The 23,026-nt window shown below is 35.7% G+C and overlaps 1 long non-coding RNA gene and 1 pseudogene across 1 annotated transcript in view; both read right to left on the bottom strand.

Moving 5' to 3' along the window:
• LOC116586739 overlaps nt 1-23,026 on the bottom strand; it is a 95,363-nt gene that overhangs the window by 16,357 nt on the left and 55,980 nt on the right. The window lies entirely within an intron of this gene.
• On the bottom strand, nt 13,919-14,018 carry LOC116587409 (annotated as a pseudogene).

Below are 23,026 nucleotides of genomic sequence, written 5' to 3'. Positions count from 1 at the left end.
GATTTGTTATGGGTGGGAGTTCTGAAAGAAAAACTTTTAGTCTTGATAGGATGTTTACGGATGCCTTCCCTCCCCTACACATTTCTACAAATAGAAGAAATAAGGGAGGGAATAAAGACACTTCACATAGTACAGTGTTCACCTCTACATTTTTTGCTGTCATCACAGCAAGTTGAGCTGATAAGATACCATTTGAGACTCCATGTACCAAATTTCCTTAACAAACACATTTGCTGTTAATAACATTGTTCTCTCAACTGTCAACTTATCATTGACTTTTAGTTGATATATTATGGATACATCAAGCATTAATTATTGATATCAGAAGGGAATGCTGTTCTTAATTAGTATCTAATTGCGATACATACTGAAAGTGGTGGTGCTGGTGGTCCTACTAGTGCTGGTTATGATGAGGGTGGTGGTTGCAGGGGGTGGGTGGCACCCATCCAGAGCATCTCAGGTAGCAGGAAATATTAATTTACCTGAAAAAAGTGACTTCTAAGTGGAGTTTTATTAGGTAAGTTGGATAGGGATGAAAGGGAGATGAGGAAAGGGTGATAGTGAGGAAGGAAGAAGGTAGAGGGCTAAGACATGACATATGTGGTTGGGGAAAGAAATATTTGAGGTGGAAAGATGAGGAGAAGTCGGACCATAATGGTGGTGAACTGATGCCCAGGAAGGTGCCCGATGCCCAAGATCTTTTAATAAACATTTTCTGGAAGAGATAGTAACTGACCAGTTGTTGGCTTTTAATTACTAAATATAGTAATCAGAAGCATCTCAGTTTCATCCAAGTTCTGCCTTTTTCATTTTTACTGGTAATGTTGAAGTATGCATATATTTCTCTCTTTTAATCATGCTATTCTTTATCCATATATATATATTTTTCCCAACTATCTTTTTATAGACAGTATCAGTACTATTTTCTCCACAGAACTTTGCCTGGTATTCCCTATAGGATGTAAATTTTCTCTCCTTTTCTATGATGGACTCTTGGTACCATTCATGCATCTCTTCTCTTGTCGGTGCAGTTACTTATGATTCTCTCTTTTTCCTTATGTGATTTTAATCTGTGAGAGAAGATAATTGGATTTTTTTTTATTTCTCCAACTACCTAGCACAAGATTGAAACTTAATATTATTTATTTAAATGAATAAAAATTGGTTAGTAGATCTCATCAAAGGATCTCGTGGTATAACAGGGGTCCCTATTTTTTTTGCTGTTTTCTCATGTTTCTGTTAATTTCATGCTATTATTTTGAAAAAAGCACAGTAGCAACTCATTCATCACAGAATATCAGAACATCTTCTGTGTGTCTGTGCTGAGATAACAAAGATGAGTAAGAGTAAAATGTGGTCTGTGGTCTCTAAGGTCCCACATTTAAACAAGAGAAGAAAAGGGGCACTTAATAATTATAATGAGAAGCACTAAAAAAAGAGACGTGCAGTGTGTTTTCAGAAGACAGAAGGGTGCATAGTATTCCATTGTGTATATATACCACATCTTCTTGATCCATTCATCTGTTGATGGACATCTAGGTTCTTTCCATAGTTTGGCTATTGTGGACATTGCTGCTATAAACATTCGGGTGCACGTGCCCCTTTGGATCACGTGCCCCTTTGGATCACTACGTTTGTATCTTTAGGGTAAATACCCAATAGTGCAATTGCTGGGTCATAGGGCAGTTCTATTTTCAACATTTTGAGGAACCTCCATGCTGTTTTCCAGAGTGGCTGCACCAGCTTGCATTCCCACCAACAGTGTAGGAGGGTTCCCCTTTCTCCGCATCCTCGCCAGCATCTGTCATTTCCTGACTTGTTTATTTTAGCCATTCTGACTGGTGTGAGGTGATATCTCATTGTGGTTTTGATTTGTATTTCCCTGATGCCGAGTGATATGGAGCACTTTTTCATGTGTCTGTTGGCCATCTGGATGTCTTCTTTGCAGAAATGTCTGTTCATGTCCTCTGCCCATTTCTTGATTGGATTATTTGTTCTTTGGGTGTTGAGTTTGCTAAGTTCTTTATAGATTCTGGACACTAGTCCTTTATCTGATATGTCATTTGCAAATATCTTCTCCCATTCTGTCAGTTGTCTTTTGGGGGCTTAAGTGGGTAGGAGAAGAATAAATGAAACAAGATGGGATTGGGAGGGAGACAAACCATAAGTGACTTTTAATCTCACAAAACAAACTGAGGGTTGCTGGGGGGAGGGGGTTTGGGAGAAGGGGGTGGGATTATGGACATTGGGGAGGGTATGTGCTTTGGTGAGTGCTGTGAAGTGTGTAAACCTGGTGATTCACAGACCTGTACCCCTGGGGATAGAGTATTATGCCTCCATCAGAAAGGATGAATACCCAACTTCTGTAGCAACATGGACGGGACTGGAAGAGATTATGCTGAGTGAAATAAGTCAAGCAGAGAGAGTCAATTATCATATGGTTTCACTTATTTGTGGAGCATAACAAATAGCATGGAGGACATGGGGACTTAGAGTGGAGAAGGGAGTTGGGGGAAATTGGAAGGGGAGGTGAACCATGAGAGACTATGGACTCTGAAAAACAATCTGAGGGTTTTGAAGGGACGGGGGGTGGGAGGTTGGGGTACCAGGTGGTGGGTATTATAGAGGGCACGGATTGCATGGAGCACGGGGTGTGGTGCAAAAATAATGAATACTGTTATGCTGGAAATAAAAAAAAAAAAAAAAAGAAGACAGAAGGGACTAAACCTGCATGGAGAAGACATAGCAGATACACAGGTAGTTGTGACTATTTCTGTATTATCCCTTTATTCATGAACTCCAAAGTTAAAGGGCAGACAGTACTTTTAATCAAATTCTTAATATGACTTTGATTTTGGATATATTTGTTTTGATCTCTTTCAAATCTATACTTTAATTATGGTAATAAGTTACAAAGAAAATTTGGAAAACAACATTTTAATGGAATAAATCAGTTCTGCTTCTTGGAAATAATTACAACTAACATTTTGACATTCTTTTTTCCTCTCTCTCTCTTTCCTCCCTCTCATTTATAGGCATATGTAAATAGTTCTATATAATTAAAAATTAAATTTCAGTCATACTGCATACATTTTTTATATTCTTATCCTCACCCCATTTCAGATCTATGACACTATATCATTTCTGTAGCTATAGAGAATATCAGTTTTATTCCAAAAGCTGAGATATATGAAAAACATTGCATTTCTTTTATTTCATTTTCTTAATTTTTTTATTCTGCAAATTTGTAAAAGTAGAGAACAATGAATTCTTATGTACTGTTCCATCTAGGTGCAGCAAATGTCAACTAATGGCCACTGTAGTTTAATTTATACTTATATATCCTGTATATTGCATATACCATGGATATTTTAGTGTTGATCTCTGATTCTTTAATATCATTAAATATTTAGTTAGTGCAAATTTTTTGATTATAGTTAATCTGTTAAAATCAGAATATAAATAAAATCCATACATTTGGTTGATATGTCTTTTAAGTCTCTATTTCCTTGAAGTTTATTCAGATAAGGAAAATGTATTGTTTTGTAGGATTTTCTTCATTCTGGATTTTGCTGATTGTAAGTTTCATTTAATATGCTCCTCTGTCCCTTGTATTTCTTATAAACTTATTTTGCATTTAGAGGTTTGATCTGATTCAGGTTCTTACTTTATTTTTTGGCAATAATACATATTAGGTGGTTTGTGTACTTTTGTCAGGAGACAGATAATATAAGTTGTTTGTCTTTTGTGATGTTAGCAACTTAGATAATCATTGCCTACATCTATTATTAAGGATTTGCCAAATGGTGATATTATTTTTCTCTGAAGTTGTCATTCCATTGTCTTTCTGCTTGCATAGTTTCTGATGAGAAGTCTTTTATATTTATTAATTTTTTTCTACTATGTATATATCTCCTTATTTTTCTGTGTCTGGCTGCTTTTAAGATTTTTTAATCATTTTTTTTAAAAAAAACAATTCAATTATTATATATATTGATGGGGTATTCTTTGTATTTATCCTGCTTGAATTTGGCTGATCTTTTTGGATTTGTGGGTTGAAAGTTTTCACAATATTTGAAAAATTGGGCCATTATTCTTCAAATGCTTTTTCTGTCTCTGTTGCTGTTCTTCTGCTTGTTATTTTCCTGCAGTTTACTGTGGCTCGGGTTTGTTTGTTTGTTTGTTTGTTTGTTTTTTGGTGGTGGTTGTGTGTGTGTTTTTTTTTTCCCCCTTTTTGTGCTTTGTTTTGACACATTTTATTGCTATGTTTTCAGGTTCTCTGATCTTTTCTTTTGCAAAATGATGTCTGCTATTAGACTTCCCAGGGAATTTTTCATTTCAGATACTGTATTTTTCATGTTTAGAAGTTCCATTTAGATTTCATATCATCTGCTTCTCATTTTGTTTGTTTTTTCCTATAAATACTTGAACATAGTTACTTTAGCTGATTTAATGTATTAGTCTAATAGTTACATAATCTGTGTCATTGTTAAGGATTTAAAGAAAAATTTTATTTTGACTAATTTTTCTTCTGGTTTTGGGTAACCTTATTGCCAGAGTATGAGTTACTTATTTTGTTTTGTCTTCCATGGGGATAGGGCTTGTTTGTCTTGATCACAGCCTTTATCTCCAGCACCTCGAACAGGGTTTAACTAAGATGACTCATCACGTCAGTGGCAGAGCGGAGTTAAAAATCCAGTCTGAGTTCCTTCGGTAAATAAAAACTGAGATGCATATGTAGTGTACAAAGACTTACAGTACTCACTTCTTACTTTGGTATGAGAAGACTTCTCTTACTTCTTTGTCCTTTAATTTTGTATTCTCTTTCCCTTCTTAAAACTAAAAATTATGTCTTCTGTGAGTCTATCATCCATAGAAAGAACTTGGGCTTCTTTTGCTTTTTACCCTGAAAAATACACGAGGTAAAGAAGCAAACAATAGCCTGGCCATTACTTGAAACTTGGGAAAGGTGGTGGGAATATAGAAAGACCAAATTGAATGAACATTTGTAGAGATTATTCTGACACACTGCCCTACTCCCACCCCTGGTTCTTCAGTATAAAGTACTAGAAATGGGATTACAAGGTCAGAGGGTATATACTTTGAAATGTTCTTGTAGCATCTTGCTGAACTACTTGCATATGGAGGAAATTTTTGAGTTGAACACTACCCAAATTTTCCAGCCAAAAAATAAAATGGAGAGTTCTATAGCAGGTGACTGTTCTGTTTAGTTCTTTCCTTAAGGCTTTATGCATTCAACAGCAAGTTCTCTGTCAGCATCTAAAACTCTGTGTGTTGCCCTGTTGTCTAATTCAAAATTGCACTTGCTTTTTGGGTTCTATTAGCATCCATTCTTGGCTCATCTTCCAGTCAATCAAGCAGTTCAATGAGTAGCTCAGGAGGCATGACATAAAAAGCAGAAAAGAGACATTTGTTTGTACATTTATTAGATTAACCCATTTCAACCTTCTAAATAATTTCTTGTTCCTATTCCAAAGCAATATTGTGATGTGAGTGCATTAAATTTAGGTGCAAAAGTATCTTGTTATGTATAGGAATACAACACGTTAAAGGGAGGAGGAAAAAGCCAAAGACAAGAACAATGACAAGATATTAGTATTGTTTTCTTTTTCTTGATACTGAGATTGTATTTAGGATAGGTTTCTATATAGGGTAACATTTAATTGCTGGTCAAGCAGATGCTTTCTTTATTTTACATCTTTCCCAATTTCAGTAATTAAATGTCTAATTATAAAAGCTTAATATGTCATTGGTTAATGAAAATTTCACTGAATTGGGGGATGGTTTCCTTGTTATAGATCATTTGTATGTATTAAGGATGAAATATAAAACTAGAACCCTAGATGGCTTTATAAGAGTAATTTAAGGTTATTCCCTATCTCTGTTTTTTTTTTTTCTCCTTTTATCTTTGATTTTTTTAATGATAAACTTCACCCTTGGAGTCTCCTGAACTTTAAACATCCAACTCATCTTCAACTTTTTGGTTTTTCTTCTAATTACTATGCATTATGTTTCTTCCGTAATACTTTTATTAGTTTCCTGTTATTGCTGTAACAAATTACTATGGACTTGGTGGCTTAAAACAACACATATTTATTATGGTTCTAGAGGCAGTGGTCTGAAATTGGTCTCACTGGGATAAAATCACGATGTTCGCAGTGCTGCATTTTGCATTCCTTCTTGAGGCTCTAAAGGTAAATTCATTGTCTTGCTTTTCTATCTCCTAGAGAAAGGCTTCCTGCATTTCTTGATTTACAGCCCCTTCCATCTTCAGAGCCAGCAGTACATGTTATGTTTTTCTCACATCGTATCGTATTGCCACAGACTCTTCTTCCTCTCTCTTCCACATTTAAGAACTGCTATGATTATACTGGGGCCACAAAGATAACCCATATTAAGTTCTTTATTTTAAAGTCATATGGCTAACAACTTTTTTTTTTTTTTGGTTAGCAACTTTAATTCCTCTGCCATGTTAATTTGCTCTGGTCATTTAATATAATATATTCACAGGTACTGGAAATTGAGCTATAGATATTTGTTTGGTGGGTATTTTTCTGACTATCACAATAGCTATAATACCCATTTTTCCCTTTATGGTCACAATGTAACTTTTATTTCAGGCCCATTAATTAGGATTGTTGCAATAGTCTTTGACTTTTTTTTTTTTTTCTACCACTAGTTTCTCATCTCTAATCTTTGTTAGCATACTAATTTCCGTAGAGTCTGGTGTAGAGTATTTATATCTCTCTTCAAAAAGTTTCATTGGCAGCCTTTTCAGTAAGGCATGTTGTTTTAATTATGCAACCTATCAGTACAAATTTGTGTACACATTAATATGTTTTTATTTATTTTTGTTCATATGCTATTGTACTAATATTTTATGTACTTATAAGAAAATAAAAGCATTTAAAATTATATGCAAAAGATGAAATAAACGAGATTTCAGGATATTGTAAAATATTGTTTATGGTACAAATTTTCTATTTTTCAGTGAAAGTTGTATTATCTATGATAGAAATGAGGTGAAATCATGTATCATTAGTTTATGAACATTTTGGTTTAACACTTTTAACACTTAAAAAAAGAGATTTTATTTATTTATTGGAGACAGAGACAGAAAAAACACAAGCAGGGGAAGGGGCAGAGAGAGAGGGAGAAGGAGACTCCCTCCTGAGAGGGAGCCCTGCATGGGGCTCACTCCTGGGACCCTGGGATCATGACCCGAGCCAAAGGTAGACATTTAACTGACTGAGCCATCCAGGAGCCCCTGGTTTAACACTTTGATTTAATATTCAGTATCTCAGACTACATTCAGATTATTTTGATACTTGTTATAGATGTTACAACTAAAAAAGTTTGCTTCATAATATACGTATAAGAGAGATTATATTGTTTACTGCACTGTCATATTTATTTTTCAGTCTTCTCCGTTAGTTGTCTGAAAATGTTTTTTACTGAAATTTGACAGGTATGTTTTTACCTTCTTTAACATTAATTGGTTTTTCTTGCAGATTAATTAATCTTGTAAATTAATCTCAGGCATTTTTGTATTATTAACAAATGTCTATAAACCATCTGAAACTCATTTAGAAGATTCATATACAAATGAAAAAATTCAATTTCCAAATTTAAATGTGTTGATATATATTTGTTTAAATACATGACATACTTATGTATTTGATAACAGAAAATTTAAAAATGTGAATATTCCCAAACAGTGATATTCTAAACGTTCTCTCCATATCTTTTTTCTCTCCTAAAAGAAGTTACTTTCTTTAAAATTAAAAAAAAAATTATGTATTTATTTATTTGAGAGAGAGGAGGTGAGAATTGGGGAAGGGGAAGAAGGAGACGGAAAGAGAGTCCGTGCTCAGCCCAGACCCCATTGCAGGGCTCCATCTCACAACCCTGAGATCATGACCTGAGCCAAAACAAGAGCTGAATGCTTAAAAAACTGTGCCACCCAGGTGCCTGAAGGTTCTTTCTTAGTTATAAAAATATTTAAATTTGCCTTGAAGGAACAGATAAAGCATGTATGTATGACATTTTAGATCTGTTGTCATCATAGAAGAGGCCTGGAAATTTGGAATAAATTTCTCTGAAAAAAAATGTATAATTTATCTTTAATTTGATAACTCTGTAACTTGTTTAAATACTTTCCCTTGAGATAATGAACAACTGAGTGATATATAAAATGTTCCTTGAGTCCTCTTCTTATTATAAAGTATTATAAGAATTCTACTAATTTAAATTACCCATATCCATAGCATCTTAGGGCAGCTTATATAAGCACTGCAAGTGAGGGCAAGATTGACCCTCTCTGTCAAGGTTTCTTTCATGATTTGTGTCCATATGGGTCAAATAAGAAAGCCATACTGATCTTTTTATTTTAAAAATTAGATAAGAAGTGTAAATAGCTTTCTTAAAAAGACTTTTTGAATTTATTTATTTGAGAGAGAGAGAGGGAGAGAGAGAAAGCAGGGAGAGGAGCAGAGGGAGAGGGACAAACAGACTCTGCTGAGCATGGAGCCTACCTGGGGCCAAATCCCACAACCCTGAGATCATGACCTGAGCGAAATCAAGAGTTGGATGCTTAACTGATTGAACCGCCTACGTACCCCATTATTTAGGTTTTAAAAAGGAAGAAGCCAAGAGAGAAAATTTGTGATTTATTTATTTATTTACTGTATTCATTGTTAAAAGATAAACTGAGCCACCCAGGCATCCCATTGGTGTACCTTTCTTGACTTGTAATTACATATCCATTTATTCGTTGACCTGTTTGTTTGTATTTATGACTAGATCAAGACCCACAAATGGGGACTGCCATCATTAAATAAATGTTTGTACCTAGGTCCATGACGAGCATAAAATAAGTGCTTTATAACCATTTATCAGATGATTCATGATCCCATCTAGCTGTAATTAATATTTTCCTTTTCTGTTCTCAGAATCTGTATTCCTATACAGTAAGACCTCAGTAACGATTGAATTAGAATAAGATTCAGTAAGTGGCTCAGACTTTTTGATTTTTTTTTTCTTTGTAGTTAGATCTGACCCAGTGGTAAAAGCGCAAGTGGAATTTTGATTGCTGGAGTGTTGTATAGTTGAGATGGAAAGTTATTTGGAAGTGTGCCTGATGCTGAACATCAAATCTTTAGTTGTTCACTTACCATAGTCATGTCTGTATATGTTATTTCACAGCAATGTGCAAATTGCTTATGACTGTACCCAGTAGAATGGTACTCTATCTGAGCTCATTTGCAGCAGTTTAAAAACAAACTCCAGAGCCCAATATCACAACTGTTTTCTTCCTTTTTGATCCTACCTCATTAGGGGGACAGGGTAAGGGTTGTGTAATGTGCTGAAATCTGTCAATACTTTGTGTTTCTTATTCATTAAAACCTTCAGATGCTGTTTTCCTAGTGGCTCCATTTACCAGGGAGGGCGAGGAGAAAAACACTAAACAGGTGTTCTTGACTTGAAAAACAGCAATTTCAAGTAACTCACAAGGGGAGAAGTTGGAGATTTTCAGATTCTGAAGTTGTCACTGGGAGATAAATTTGGGTTACACATTCGCCTTTCATAAACAGACTTTCTTTAACATAAATTTCTGCAGTGCATGAGGCACCTGATTTCTCTGGGGGCAGACATGCTTCACCGAGCAATTGTGCTGCAAAGAGATAGTGTATATTTTCCCAGCCTTCTTCCAAATGCACAAAAATGAGCTGGAGGAGTAGTATGCTGAGCTGCTAATGTGGAATTCTAGCTTCCCCTAGCAGGGCGTAAAATACCTATGGTAAATATTTGGCCTGATTGATGGGAGAGTGTCTGAATTTTAAGTTCAAGCTTAAATGTTTCTGTAATACTGTAAGAAGATTATTTGTCAAATAAACAATGAGGTACATTAGGTATCTTATACAAAAGGATTGCATAGTACTGTGTTTGCTTCTGAGGTAGCAGCTATCTGAAGCAAGGGGCAAAGTTGAAAGAGATAATTCTTACAGCACTGCAACTTAAAATGTGGTCCCCAGACCAGTTGCATTAACATTACATGGTAGCTCGTTAGAAATGCATGTTCCTGGGCCACATTCTAGAAATACTGAATCAGAAATTGTGGGAGTGGAGCCTAGCAGTCTGTGTTACAGCAAGTGCTCAAGATGATTTTGATATATGCAAAAGTTGGAGAACCGTTGTTCTGCTGGCATTTGATTAATTAATTTGTTCAACAAATATTTATTGGGTATATAATAAATTCTAGACTTTCTTTTTAGGCACTGATAGTACAGAAGCATGAACAAATAGTCAAACTCTTCTTTTCTTGCAGCTTATTTTCTAGTGAGCAACCTGGGTAGGTCAAAGGAAGTGAGGAATTCATTAGTTTGCGTATGTCATGTTGGGCCCTCAGGATGCCCTTTTAATGACCATGATGTTTGAGGCAGGCTTGGCAGAATTTGCAGTGTAAGCATTTGGGAACTGAACTGAACTTCATTTGATAGGTTAAGTACTTTCCTTTTCATGGCCAGCTCTTCTGGGACTGGTTTAAAAATCTCTGTCTAGATTCTCAGATTCCATGACTTAACCTGAATGGGTAACTGATCTGCATATATTTGTTCCCCCAAATAATTTGCTAATCATCTCTCTGCTTGTCATTCTAGTATGGGCAGTGGAAATGAATTGACTGGCATGATTTCCAACATCTGGGCTTTCACTTTTCAAAGGGTTATCTTTGAACCAAATTGAATAAAGGACATATAACAGACATATAGTAGTTAATAGAGAGATGCCTTAGATTATTAAATAAGTCTGAATAAGTATTCTTATCATGATAAATTGGAGGAATAGTGGGTCCTGAGCATTTGGTATTAGGTAGACTAGAATCAGTAGAAATTTATTACCTTTCATCAAATGTTTTTTCCCCAACTTCAAAAATTTTCAAAATAAAACCTACAAATAAGTCAGAAGACAAGTACAATAAGCACCTATATAAGATCCTTCAAGATTTACCATCTGTACTTCCTCTTTCTTGCTCTCCCTACACACACACACACACACACACACACACACACACACACACACACCCTGTTTTGCCATTCCATTTGAAAGTTCAAGTTGCACATATCAAAAAATTTTAATTTAATCTGGATCTCTTAAGAATAAGAGCATTTGCCTAAGTTACCACAATTTCATTATCATTCCTAAGAAAATAACAGTTCCATAAATCAAAATCACCCTTTTGTTTTCTCCACAACATTGACTTACTGAAGAGTTTAAGACATTTACTATGTGTTATCTCCCAGATTCTTGATTTGCCCGTTTCCTCTTGGTGTTATTTAATGTTTACCTCTATTTCCTGAATTTACTATGCACCGAAATTTAGGTCTAGAGGCTTGATTGAATTTCATACAATGGTTGTTTGAATGTCTAATGTACCAGTCACAGTTCACTAAGCCAAACAGACAAGTGTTGGTCATGAAGCTCAAATTCTATTTAGGGAAGACATATATTTAACAGACATATTAGAAACCTATATAAAGATAATTTCCCCTAGCGGCAAAAGCTGTGATGAAAATTAAATATGATGATGTGACTGACTTAGTGACAGTTGATGGCAGAGGATAACCAAGCAAGATCTCATTGTGGAGATGGTATTTGAGCTGTGATCTGAATGGAAATAACAGGAAGTAGGGGAGAGGGGCAAAGAATATCAATTTGCTAAACCCACTGACTGAAACAGAAACTTCTTGGAGGATGTTGAATTTCATGAGTTTGTTGAATGAAGGAAGGGAAATCTTTGGAAATACTTGAGAATTTTAGGAGGATAATCATGTGAGTCATTGGACATGGGTTTGTGACAAATCCAGTATTCCACTGTGAAAGTAGAGAAGGTTGGAATTATTCTTAGTTTTTCCTATCCCTTCAAAATGTGTGTCCTTCTATTATTCACATCTGTTTTTAAGACTTGCTGGAGTCCACTCTGGATGCATTTAGGAATATAACTGTATTAAATGTATACAGATAAATATGAGTAATGACATTTATAGTGAATACAGGGGAACTGGAGAAGATGCTTTTTTGAACAGTTTTCATTTCATTTCTTGGCAGAAAGGCAGTATGAAACTGGGTATTTATTATGCCATAATAGTACAGTGGATAATTGTCTCAGATGAAATATCCACCTACCTACATAGTACACATGTAATAGGAGGTACCTGGTCCATGGTTGATTTCTTAGCTAGCATTTGACAGAGCCCATGGGTGAGATTTTGATACCTGTCAGAAAGGTTAAAGGAAGTTCTGTCTCTGGTTGTACATGGAAAGGGAGCTGACTAAGCTCTGGCTGTTGAAAAAGAATCCTCAGAGAGAGAAACACTGGAGCAACTGACATGCCTCATAGCTGTTCCCTATTAACTGTTCCTCATGATAAGCCTCAGTCTGCCCATCTGTGGAACCCATCTGTGAATTGTATTTATTGAAAATGCTTGATGAATTGATGTGTCAGGAAAAACAACTAAAAAAGAAGACATTCACCAGTCATGTAGTATTTCTGGGGATTCGTAATCAACTAATGGTTCAGTGCAAGTTGAGTTCTATTTTTGATTTATGACTTTCTCAGTAAAATGCTATATGTGTGCGTGCATTAGGTGCTTGTGCTTGCCCTCGAGAAGGACCAAAGAGGATGAATACATTGTTCCATTAAATTCAAGCACATTTCAGAAATGTTTGGAGTTAATTTACATACTTTCAAAAGGCTGTGGCATGAAGCATTGCTGTCCACTAAAAGTTTCAAGGATTATGGAAATATATGCATTGTCCCGTATAATAACCATTATCCACATGTGACTGTGGAACAAAAGTCAACAACTAGTTATTCAGTCTGCCAGCTTGATTATTTTATTCTTGGATTCTGATTATTAGTATATTTTCTTGTGTTTAAATGTGCACCAGTTCCCACTCCCCTGCCCTTCCTTTCCCCTCCTGGTTTTACACACACACACACACACGCACGCACGCACGCACTAACTTATTGCTAAGCATTAAAATTTTTTTATATCCACACTTCTTGAAGTAGTACTATGTACATATTATGTAAATTATGTCAAAGTTTTCAGCATTTGTTCTCCTTTAAAATTGAGAACCTGATTTAGATTCTCAAAGGTAATTGGTGTCTTCCATGGTGGTCAAATCCTTCTCCTTAATCTTCTGGTAGTATCTCCATTATTATCAGCCCTTGAGTTAAGATTGCTCTTTAGCCTCTTTGGTGCTGCATTATCTTGAGTGTCTTTTTCCATTGGTCTTTTCCTCGTTTTTCCAGTGTCCTTCAACATTAACGGTTATCTGGGTGCCTGGGTGACTCAGTCATTTAGCGCCTGCCTTCAGCTTAGGGCATGATCCCAGGGTCCTAGGTTCGAGCCCCGCCTTGGGCTCCCTGCTTGGGGGGAGGCCTGCTTCTCCCTCTCCCATTCTTGTGTTCTTCCATTGGGCTTGTGTTCCCTTTCTTGCTGTGTCTCTCTCTCTGTCAAATAAATAAATACAATCTTAAAAAAAAATTAACTGGTATCTCCTACAGCTCAGATTTGCTCTCCTGGATTCAGCCAAAAGCTCTGATTAAGTGTTTTTTTAAAGGAAATATATCCAGTCTGAATCTCTCCAATGGTCTGTCTGAAAATCTCATACTTCCTCCTTGAAATCTATTGTTAGATGGGTAAAAATCCGAGTTTAATATTAAAACAACTTATAATTTGATTAATAATCAAAATTAACCCCCCATCCTGTGTTGAAAATGCACCACTATGTTTCCTGTTACCCAAAGTTGAAGGCTTGGTCACCCTTACTTTTCACACTTTTTTAGTCTCTCTCTAACAAGGTCAACATATGCTGGCAATTTTTTTTTAAATAAACTATGTAATGTTTCATGAATTTGCATGTCATCCTTGCTGAGCAGTCATGCTAATCTCTGTATCATTCTAATTTTAGTGTGTACTACTGAAGCAAGTACAATTTTTCCTTCTAATGGATGTTGGGTTATAAGTAGTTTCCTTTTCCACTACCCATATCTTGGCTTAGGTCTTCTTTGGGTTATGTGTGCATTATTTCAGTTTCCTAATTGGACTTAACTTTTCAGTCTCAGTTGAGGTTGTACTAACTATCCCATTTCAATCTCTTCTGCTTTTTCTTCATGATCTACCCTCTGGGTATGTTGGCTTAACCTACTGTTGCAGAATCATTCTTACTTTTCCACCCATATGCTTTTGCTTAATACTACTAGCTCTGCCAAAAATTGAATTTTATTATTTTTGTATTTAGATCCTCCTTGCCTAGGTTTTTAAAGTTTTGTTCTTTTTTTTATATATATTATTTACCATCTATGTATTGAGTGCATACCTTTGTAGGCATGAGCTTTGTGCTTAACTCATATAATAAGAGGATCTCTGCTTTCAAGGAGCTTAACATTGTAACGGGGAATCAATCTGATAGGTAAATAAACAGTTGTGGTACAGTATGATAAACTTTCATCTCATCATCATCTAGAAACCATCCCAAACCATGTGTTTTTCTAAACTCATAAATACTACTCCTTGGTCACTTAATTACATTACTCATTTTTGTCTTGTCACCTGTTGATTTTACTATTTTGTGTTAATCTTATTTCCTCTGTTAGATTATAAACTCCTTGAGGGCAGAGAATACATTATACCACTGAATATACGTTATACCCCCTAGCCCATAATATTTCATATAAAAAGTACATATTAAGTACCTGGAAATTTATAAGAGAGATGAATTTTACCTTTGGGAATCTTTGCACTGCATAACCATTTTTCTGTCTATATAAAATACAGAAATGTGGTGAGAGACTGTGAGGTTTGTTTGTACTCACTTTATATTAAATGATGGTTTTAACCCTGGAAATTGAATTCTTACGCTATTTAAAACATAATCTGTTGTCAAATGAATAAATAAAATCTTTAAAAAAAAACCCCATAATCTGTATTATGAAATGTTAGGTGCTTATACCTAAGATTTCCCCTGATACAAAATACTTACTAAAAATGAAATATATGGGTTGGAATTGTATTTCCAAACTAGTATGAAATTTATGAAATATATGTTAATACTCAGAAGCCAAGAGTAAAGTATTGTAATTGTTAGGCTATAAAACCTATTTTGTGAAAATAACTAGTTTTGTATAATTGTAGTTTTGTATAATTGTAGTTGGATTTTTGAAGCCCTAATTGGATGGAGCAGATTTTTCTAATAGAATAATCTTTAAAAGTAAATATAAGTGAACTATAGCCTTTTAACATTTTCATCAATTAAAAAAAACTCTGGGGGCGCCTGGGTGGCTCAGTGGGTCAAACCCCTGCCTTTGGCTCAGGTCATGATCTCAGGGTCCTGGGTTGAGCCCCGCATTGGGCTCTCTGTACAGCTGAGAGCCTGCTTCCCGGTCTCTCTCTCCCTCTGCCTGCCTCTCTGCCTACTTGTGATCCCTCTCTGTCAAATAAATAAATAAAATCTTAAAAAAAGTTGTATTTTAATCTAATTCTGGCTTATTTCCAAATGTTGGTTATAATACTTTCTAACTTTCATTGAAACTTTTGTCTCTTTGCTTTTGGTTAATTTTAAAAGTAACTTCATTAAAGCTTAATTGATGTAAGCCACGTAATAAAGTATAAAACTCGATACATTGGGGTATATGTATATATGCCAGTGAAGCCATCACAACAGAAATAATGAAAGTATTCATCACTCTTAAAAATTTCCTCATTCCTATAATTCCTTGAATCCCTCTCCTTCTCCCCACACCCCCAAAGGCAGACATGAATCTGTTTTCTGTCAGTATACATTTGCCTTTTTTGGAAGTCAGTGCAAATGAAATCTAGTAGTATGTGCGCTTTCTTGTCTGGTTTCATTTTTTTTAAACATTTTTTTAAAAAAAGATTTTATTTATTTATTTGACAGAGATCACAAGTAGTCAGAGAGACAGGCAGAGAGAGTGAGGATGGGGGGAGGCAGGCTCCCTGCTAAGAAGAGAGCCCAATGTGGGGCTCTATCCCAGTACCCTGGGATCATGACCTGAGCTGAAGGCAGAGGCTTTTACCCACTGAGCCATCCAGGTGCCCCTGGTTTCATATTTGTTTTAAGATTTATCCAGGTTACAGTGTTTAACACTAGGTACTAATTTTTATTGTTGAGTAGAAACACATCTGATTTTTTTTTTTAAAAGATTAACTAATTAATTAATTTATTTGACAGCGATCACAAGTAGGCAGAGAGGCAGGCAGAGGGAGGGGGGCGGGGAAGCAGGCTCCCTGCTGAGCCACCCAGGTGCTCCAACACATCTGATTTTTATATATCCATTGTGTATCCTCCAACTTTACAGAATTTGTCAATTAGGTCTACCAGTTCTTTTGATGGAATCTTTAGGGTTATATATATGTACCTATGATGTATATAATTTCATATTTGCAAATAGAGACAGTTTTACTTCTTCCTTTCCAATTTGGATTCTTTTTTTTTTTTTTTCTTATGTAGTTGTTCTGGCTGGGACTTAAGTACTATGTTGAATTGCTTAGTTTTCAGTGTATAGACCTTTTTACATCTTAAGTCAGATTTAACCCTTAAATATTCCATACTTCTTATGATATTATAAATGGTATTTTTAAAATTTCAGATTCCGATCATTTATTGATAGTAAATAAATACAATTTATCAACAAGTTGATAGTAAATAAAATATAGTTGGTTTTTACATATTGATCTTTAACCTGCATTTCAATAAACTCACTTATTCTAGTAGCTTTCTGTAGATTTCATTAGATATTTTTTATACATGATAATGTTGACTGAATAAAGGGTTTTTATGTTTTTTCCCCCTAATTTTGATGCTTTTATTTCTTTCCTTTCCCTGATTGCACTGCCTAGAACCCCTAGTACACTGTTGAAGACAATGAGAATGGATATCCTTCTCCTCATCTGAGTAGGAGAGCATTTGGTCTTTCACTATCAAGTGTAGTGTTAGCTTCAGGTTATTTGTAGTTGCACTTGAAAAACGTGGAGGAAGTTGTCTCTTTCTAGTTCTGAGAGTTTTTATTTGGAGTGGGTGTTAGGTTTTGTCAAATGATTTTTCCGCATCAGTGGTTAAGATCATGTGTTCTTGTTGTTGTTCCTTATAATGTTGATATGATAGGTTACGTTGATTGATTTGTGAACCTTAAGACAATAGGGTATTTGGTCATCTCTGTTACTTTTCTTATATATTCTGGGAAACGTTAATGATCATACTGTGTTGAAGATTTTTGCATCTGTTATCATGAGAGATATTGGTCTATAATGTCTTTCAGTTTTTAGTATCAGGGAGTTCTGACCTCATAATTTGAGCTGCAAAGTATTCTTTCTTGTTTAATTTTTTGAAGATTTTATGTGGAATTTTTATTGTTCCTTAATTGGTACAATTTACCAAAGAAGCTATCTGTGACTAGTGTTTACATTCTGGGTAGATTTTTAGCTATAGATTAAATTTCTTTAACAGATTATTAAAGTCATCTATTTCTTCTTGAGTGAGTTTTGTTAGTTTTGTTAGATACTTTCATCACTTATGCACAATACCCAGTGCGCATCCCAAGTGCCTTCCTTAATCCCCATCACGCATTTAACCCATCCCTCCACCTACCTCCTCTCTTGGTAACCATCAGTTTGTTCTCTACAGTTACAAGTCTGTTTTGTGGTTTATCATTTTTCTTTGCTCATTTGTTTTGTCTCTTAAATTCCATAATGAGTGAAATCATATGGTATTTGTCTCTCTCTGATTAACTTATTTCACTTAGCATTATACTGTCTAGGTCCATCCATGTTGTCGCAAATGGCAAGATTTCATTCTTTCTTATGACTGAATTCCATTGTATGTATATGTGTATTTGTATGTGAGTATGTGAGTATATATGTGTGTATCTCACATCTTCTTTATTCATTCATTTATCAGTGGATACTTGGGCTGCTTCTATAACTTGGCTTTTGTCAGTAATGCTGACATAGGAGTGCATATATCCTTTAGAATTAGTGTTTTTGTATTCTTTGGCTAAATACCCAGTAATGTGATTGTAGGGTAGTTCCATTTTTAATTTTTCAGGCGCCTCCATCCTGTCTTCCTGACTGGCTGCACCAGGTTGTCTTGTCAAGAGTATACAAATGTTCCTTTTTCTCCACATCCTTGCCACACTCATTGTTTCTTGTGTTTTTTATTTTAGCCATTCTGACAGATATGATGTGATAGCTCATTTTGCTTTTGATTTGCATTTCCCTGGTGATGAATAATGTTGAGCATCTTTTCATGTGCCTGTTGGCCATCTGCATGTCTTTTTGGGAGAAATATCTGTTCATCTCTTCTGCCCATTTTTAATCGGATTATTTGTTTTTGGGTGTTGAGTTTTATAAATTCTTTATTTTGGAGACTAACCCTTTATTGGATATGTCATTTGCAAATACTTCCTCCTATTAAGCAGGTTGTCTTAGTTTTGTTGATTGTTTCCTTTGCTGTGCAAAAACTTCTTATTTTGGTGTAGTCCCAGTAGTTTATTTTTGCTTTTATTTCCCTTGCCTCAGGAGACCCATCTACAAAATTGTTGCTGTGGCTGATGTCAGAGAAATTACTGTCTGTATTCTCTTCTCAGATTTTTGTGGTTTCAGGTCTCACATTTATGTCCTTAATCTATTTTGGCCTTATTTTTGTGTATGGTGTAAGAGAGTGGTCCAGTTTTATTCTTTTGCATGTATCTGTCCAGTTTTCCCAGCACTATTTGTTGAAGAGACTTTCTTTTTCCCATTACATATTCTTATCTCCTTGTTGGAGGTTAATTGATCATATAATTGTGGGTTTATTTCTGGGTTCTCTGTTCTGTTCTTGTCTTTTTTGCATGAGTACATTATTGTTTTGATTATTACAGCTTTATAATGTAACTCGAAGGTCAGAATTGAGATGCCCTCAGCTTTGCTTTTCTTTTTCAAGATTACTTTAGCTATCCAGGGTCTTCTGTGGTTCCATACAAATTCTGCAATTGTTTATTCTAGTTCTGTGAAAAATGCTGTTGGTATTTTGATAGGGATTGCATTAAATCTATAGATTGCTTTGGGCAGTAGGGACATTTTGTTTTATTTTTTAAATTTTATTTTTTCAGTGTTCCAGGATTCATTGTTTATGCATCACACTCAGTGCTCCATGCAATATGTGCCCTTCTTAATACTGACCACCAGGCTCACCCATCCTCCCATCTCCTCCTGCCAAAACCCTAGGTTTGTTTCTCAGAGTCCACAGTCTCTCATGCTTTGTCTCCCCCTCTGATTTACCTCAATTCACTTTTTCTTTCCTTCTTTAATGTCTTCCGTGTTATTCCGTATGCTCCACAAGTAAGTGAAACCATCTGATAATTGACTTTCTCTGCTTCACTTATTTTACTCAGCATAATCTCCAGTCCTGTCCATGTTAATACAAAAGTTGGGTATTCATCCTTTCTGATGGCTGTGTAATATTCCATTGTATATATGGACCATATCTTCTTTATCCATTTGTCTGTTGAAGGGCATCTTGGCTCTTTCTGCAGTGTGGCAGTTGTTGCCATTGCTGCTATGAGCCTTGGAGTACAGATGGACCTTCTTTTCACTACATCTGTATCTTTGGGATAAATACCCAGTAGTGCAATTGCAGGGTCATAGTGTAGCTCTATTTTTAATTTCTAAAGGAATCTCCACATTGTTTTCCAAAGTGGCTGCACCAACTTGCTTTCCCACCAACAATTTAAGAGGGACATTTTAATAATATTTTTTCTTCCAGTCTATGAGCATGGAATATCATTCCATTTGTTTGTGTTGTTTTCAGTTTCTTTCATCAACATTTTATGGTTCCCAGAATATAGGTCTTTCACTTGTTTAGTTAAGTTTATTCCTAGATACTTTATTATTTTTGGTTTAATTGTAAATGGGATTGTTTTCTTAATTTCTCCTTTTGCCACTTCATTAGTATATGGAAATGCAGTGGATTTTGTATATTGATTTTATATCTGGTGCTTTTAACTTATTAATGTCTTTTTTAAAATGTTTATTTATTTGAGAGAGAGAGAGAGGAAGAGTGCACACAGGGGGATAGGCAGAGAGAGAGAGAGAATCTCAAGCAGACTCTGCTATAAGCATAGAGCCTGATGCGGGGCTTGATCATATGACCATGAGATCCAGACCTCAGTCAAAATCAAGAGTTGGTTGCTTAATCAACTGAGCCACCCAGGCGCCCCTAACTTATTAGCGTCTTTATATTTGAAGTGTATTTCCTATAAGAAGGACATAATTGAGTTTTGCTTTGGTCTCCAGTCTGATAAAATTTGACTTTTAATTGGACTATTTAAAGTATTTATATCCTTATGTTATTGTTGATAAAGTTTAAATGTACAACCTTTTTTTTTTTTTTAAGATTTTATTTATTTATTTGACAGAGAGAGGGCACAAGCAGGGGGAGCAGTAGCAGGAGTAGGAGAAGCGGACTCCCTGCTGAGCAAGTTGCACAAACTGGGGCTTGATCCCAGGACCCTAGGATCATGACCTGAGCTGAACGCAGATGCTTAACTGACTTAGCCACCCAGGTGTCCCAAAATGTACCATCTTCCCCTTGTCCCACCTATTCTTTCTTTCTCTAGTTAGATAGAATGTATGATTCTCACTTGTCTAATTGGTTGATGTATTAGCTATGATTCTTTGCTTTGTTCTTTTAATGGTTACTTTAGGATTTATGATATCCATGTTTAATCACAGTCTACCTTCAAATGATATTATACTGCTTCACATATAATATAGGAATCTTACAATAGTATATTTCCATTTTTGACTCCCAGCCTTTGTGATATTTTTAGTCATATCTTTTACTTTTTTAGTATGTTATAAATCTCATGCTACATTGGTAAATATTATTTTGTTAGGCAGTCAGTTATTCTCTATGTAGATAAATAATAGGAGATGGCCTGTTTATCCATGTAGCTGTCATTTCTTGTATTTTTCATTCATTTATGTAGTAGGTTCTCCTTCCGTCTGGTATCATTTACCATAATATATGCTGGAAAGATTTTCTGTAACATTTCTTTTTTTTTAAATTTTTTTTAATTTTTAAATTTTTTATTTTTTATAAACATATATTTTTATCCCCAGGGGTACAGGTCTGTGAATCACCAGGTTTACACACTTCACAGCACTCACCAAAGCACATACACTCCCCAGTGTCCATAATCCCACCCCCTTCTCCCAACCTCCCTCCCCCCAGCAACACTCAGTTTGTTTTGTGAGATTAAGAATCACTTATGGTTTGTCTCCCTCCCAATTCCATCTTGTTTCATTGATTCTTCTTCTACCCACTAAAGCCCCCATGTTGCATCACCACTTCCTCATATCAGGGAGATCATATGATAGTTGTCTTTCTCCGCTTGACTTACTTCGCTAAGCATGATACGCTCTAGTTCCATCCATGTTGTCACAAATGGCAAGATTTCATTTCTTTTGATGGCTGCATAGTATTCCATTGTGTATATATACCACATCTTCTTGATCCATTCATCTGTTGATGGACATCTAGGTTCTTTCCATAGTTTGGCTATTGTGGACATTGCTGCTATAAACATTCGGGTGCACGTGCCCCTTTGGATCACTACGTTTGTATCTTTAGGGTAAATACCCAGTAGTGCAATTGCTGGGTCATCGGGCAGTTCTATTTTCAACATTTTGAGGAACCTCCATGCTGTTTTCCAGAGTGGCTGCACCAGCTTGCATTCCCACCAACAGTGTAGGAGGGTTCCCCTTTCTCCGCATCCTCGCCAGCATCTGTCATTTCCTGACTTGTTGATTTTAGCTATTCTGACTGGTGTGAGGTGATACCTCATTGTGGTTTTGATTTGTATTTCCCTGATGCCCAGTGATATGGAGCACTTTTTCATGTGTCTGTTGGCCATCTGGATGTCTTCTTTGCAGAAATGTCTGTTCATGTCCTCTGCCCATTTCTTGATTGGATTATTTGTTCTTTGGGTGTTGAGTTTGCTAAGTTCTTTATAGATTTTGGACACTAGTCCTTTATCTGATATGTCGTTTGCAAATATCTTCTCCCATTCCATCAATTGTCTTTTGATTTTATTAACTGTTTCCTTTGCTGTGCAAAAGCTTTTGATCTTGATGAAATCCCAATAGTTCATTTTTGCCCTTGCTTCCCTTGCCTTTGGCGATGTTCCTAGGAAGATGTTGCTGCGGCTGAGGTCGAAGAGGTTGCTGCCTGTGTTCTCTTCAAGGATTTTGATGGATTCCTTTCGCACATTGAGGTCCTTCATCCATTTTGAGTCTATTTTTGTGTGTGGTGTAAGGAAATGGTCCAATTTCATTTTTCTGCATGTGGCTGTCCAATTTACCAGCACCATTTATTGAAGAGGCTGTCTTCTTTCCATTGGACATTATTTCCTGCTTTGTCGAAGATTAGTTGACCATAGAGTTGAGGGTCTATTTCTGGGCTCTCTATTCTGTTCCATTGATCTATGGGTCTGTTTTTGTGCCAGTACCATGCTGTCTTGATGATGACAGCTTTGTAATAGAGCTTGAAGTCCGGAATTGTGATGCCACCAACGTTGGCTTTCTTTTTCAATATCCCTTTGGCTATTCGAGGTCTTTTCTGGTTCCATATAAATTTTAGCATTATTTGTTCCATTTCTTTGAAAAAGATGGATGGTACTTTGATAGGAATTGCATTAAATGTGTAGATTGCTTTAGGTAGCATAGACATTTTCACAATATTTATTCTTCCAATCCAGGAGCATGGAACATTTTTCCATTTCTTTGTGTCTTCCTCAATTTCTTTCATGAGTACTTTATAGTTTTCTGAGTATAGATTCTGTGTCTCTTTGGTTAGGTTTATTCCTAGGTATCTTATGGTTTGGGGTGCAATTGTAAATGGGATTGACTCCTTAATTTCTCTTTCTTCTGTCTTGTTGTTG

This window comes from Mustela erminea, chromosome 3 (genome assembly GCF_009829155.1).
Source record: "Mustela erminea isolate mMusErm1 chromosome 3, mMusErm1.Pri, whole genome shotgun sequence".
Lineage (NCBI taxonomy): Eukaryota > Metazoa > Chordata > Mammalia > Carnivora > Mustelidae > Mustela > Mustela erminea.
Note: the sequence above shows the minus strand (reverse complement) of the source record. Positions and strands in the feature narration are given on the sequence as shown.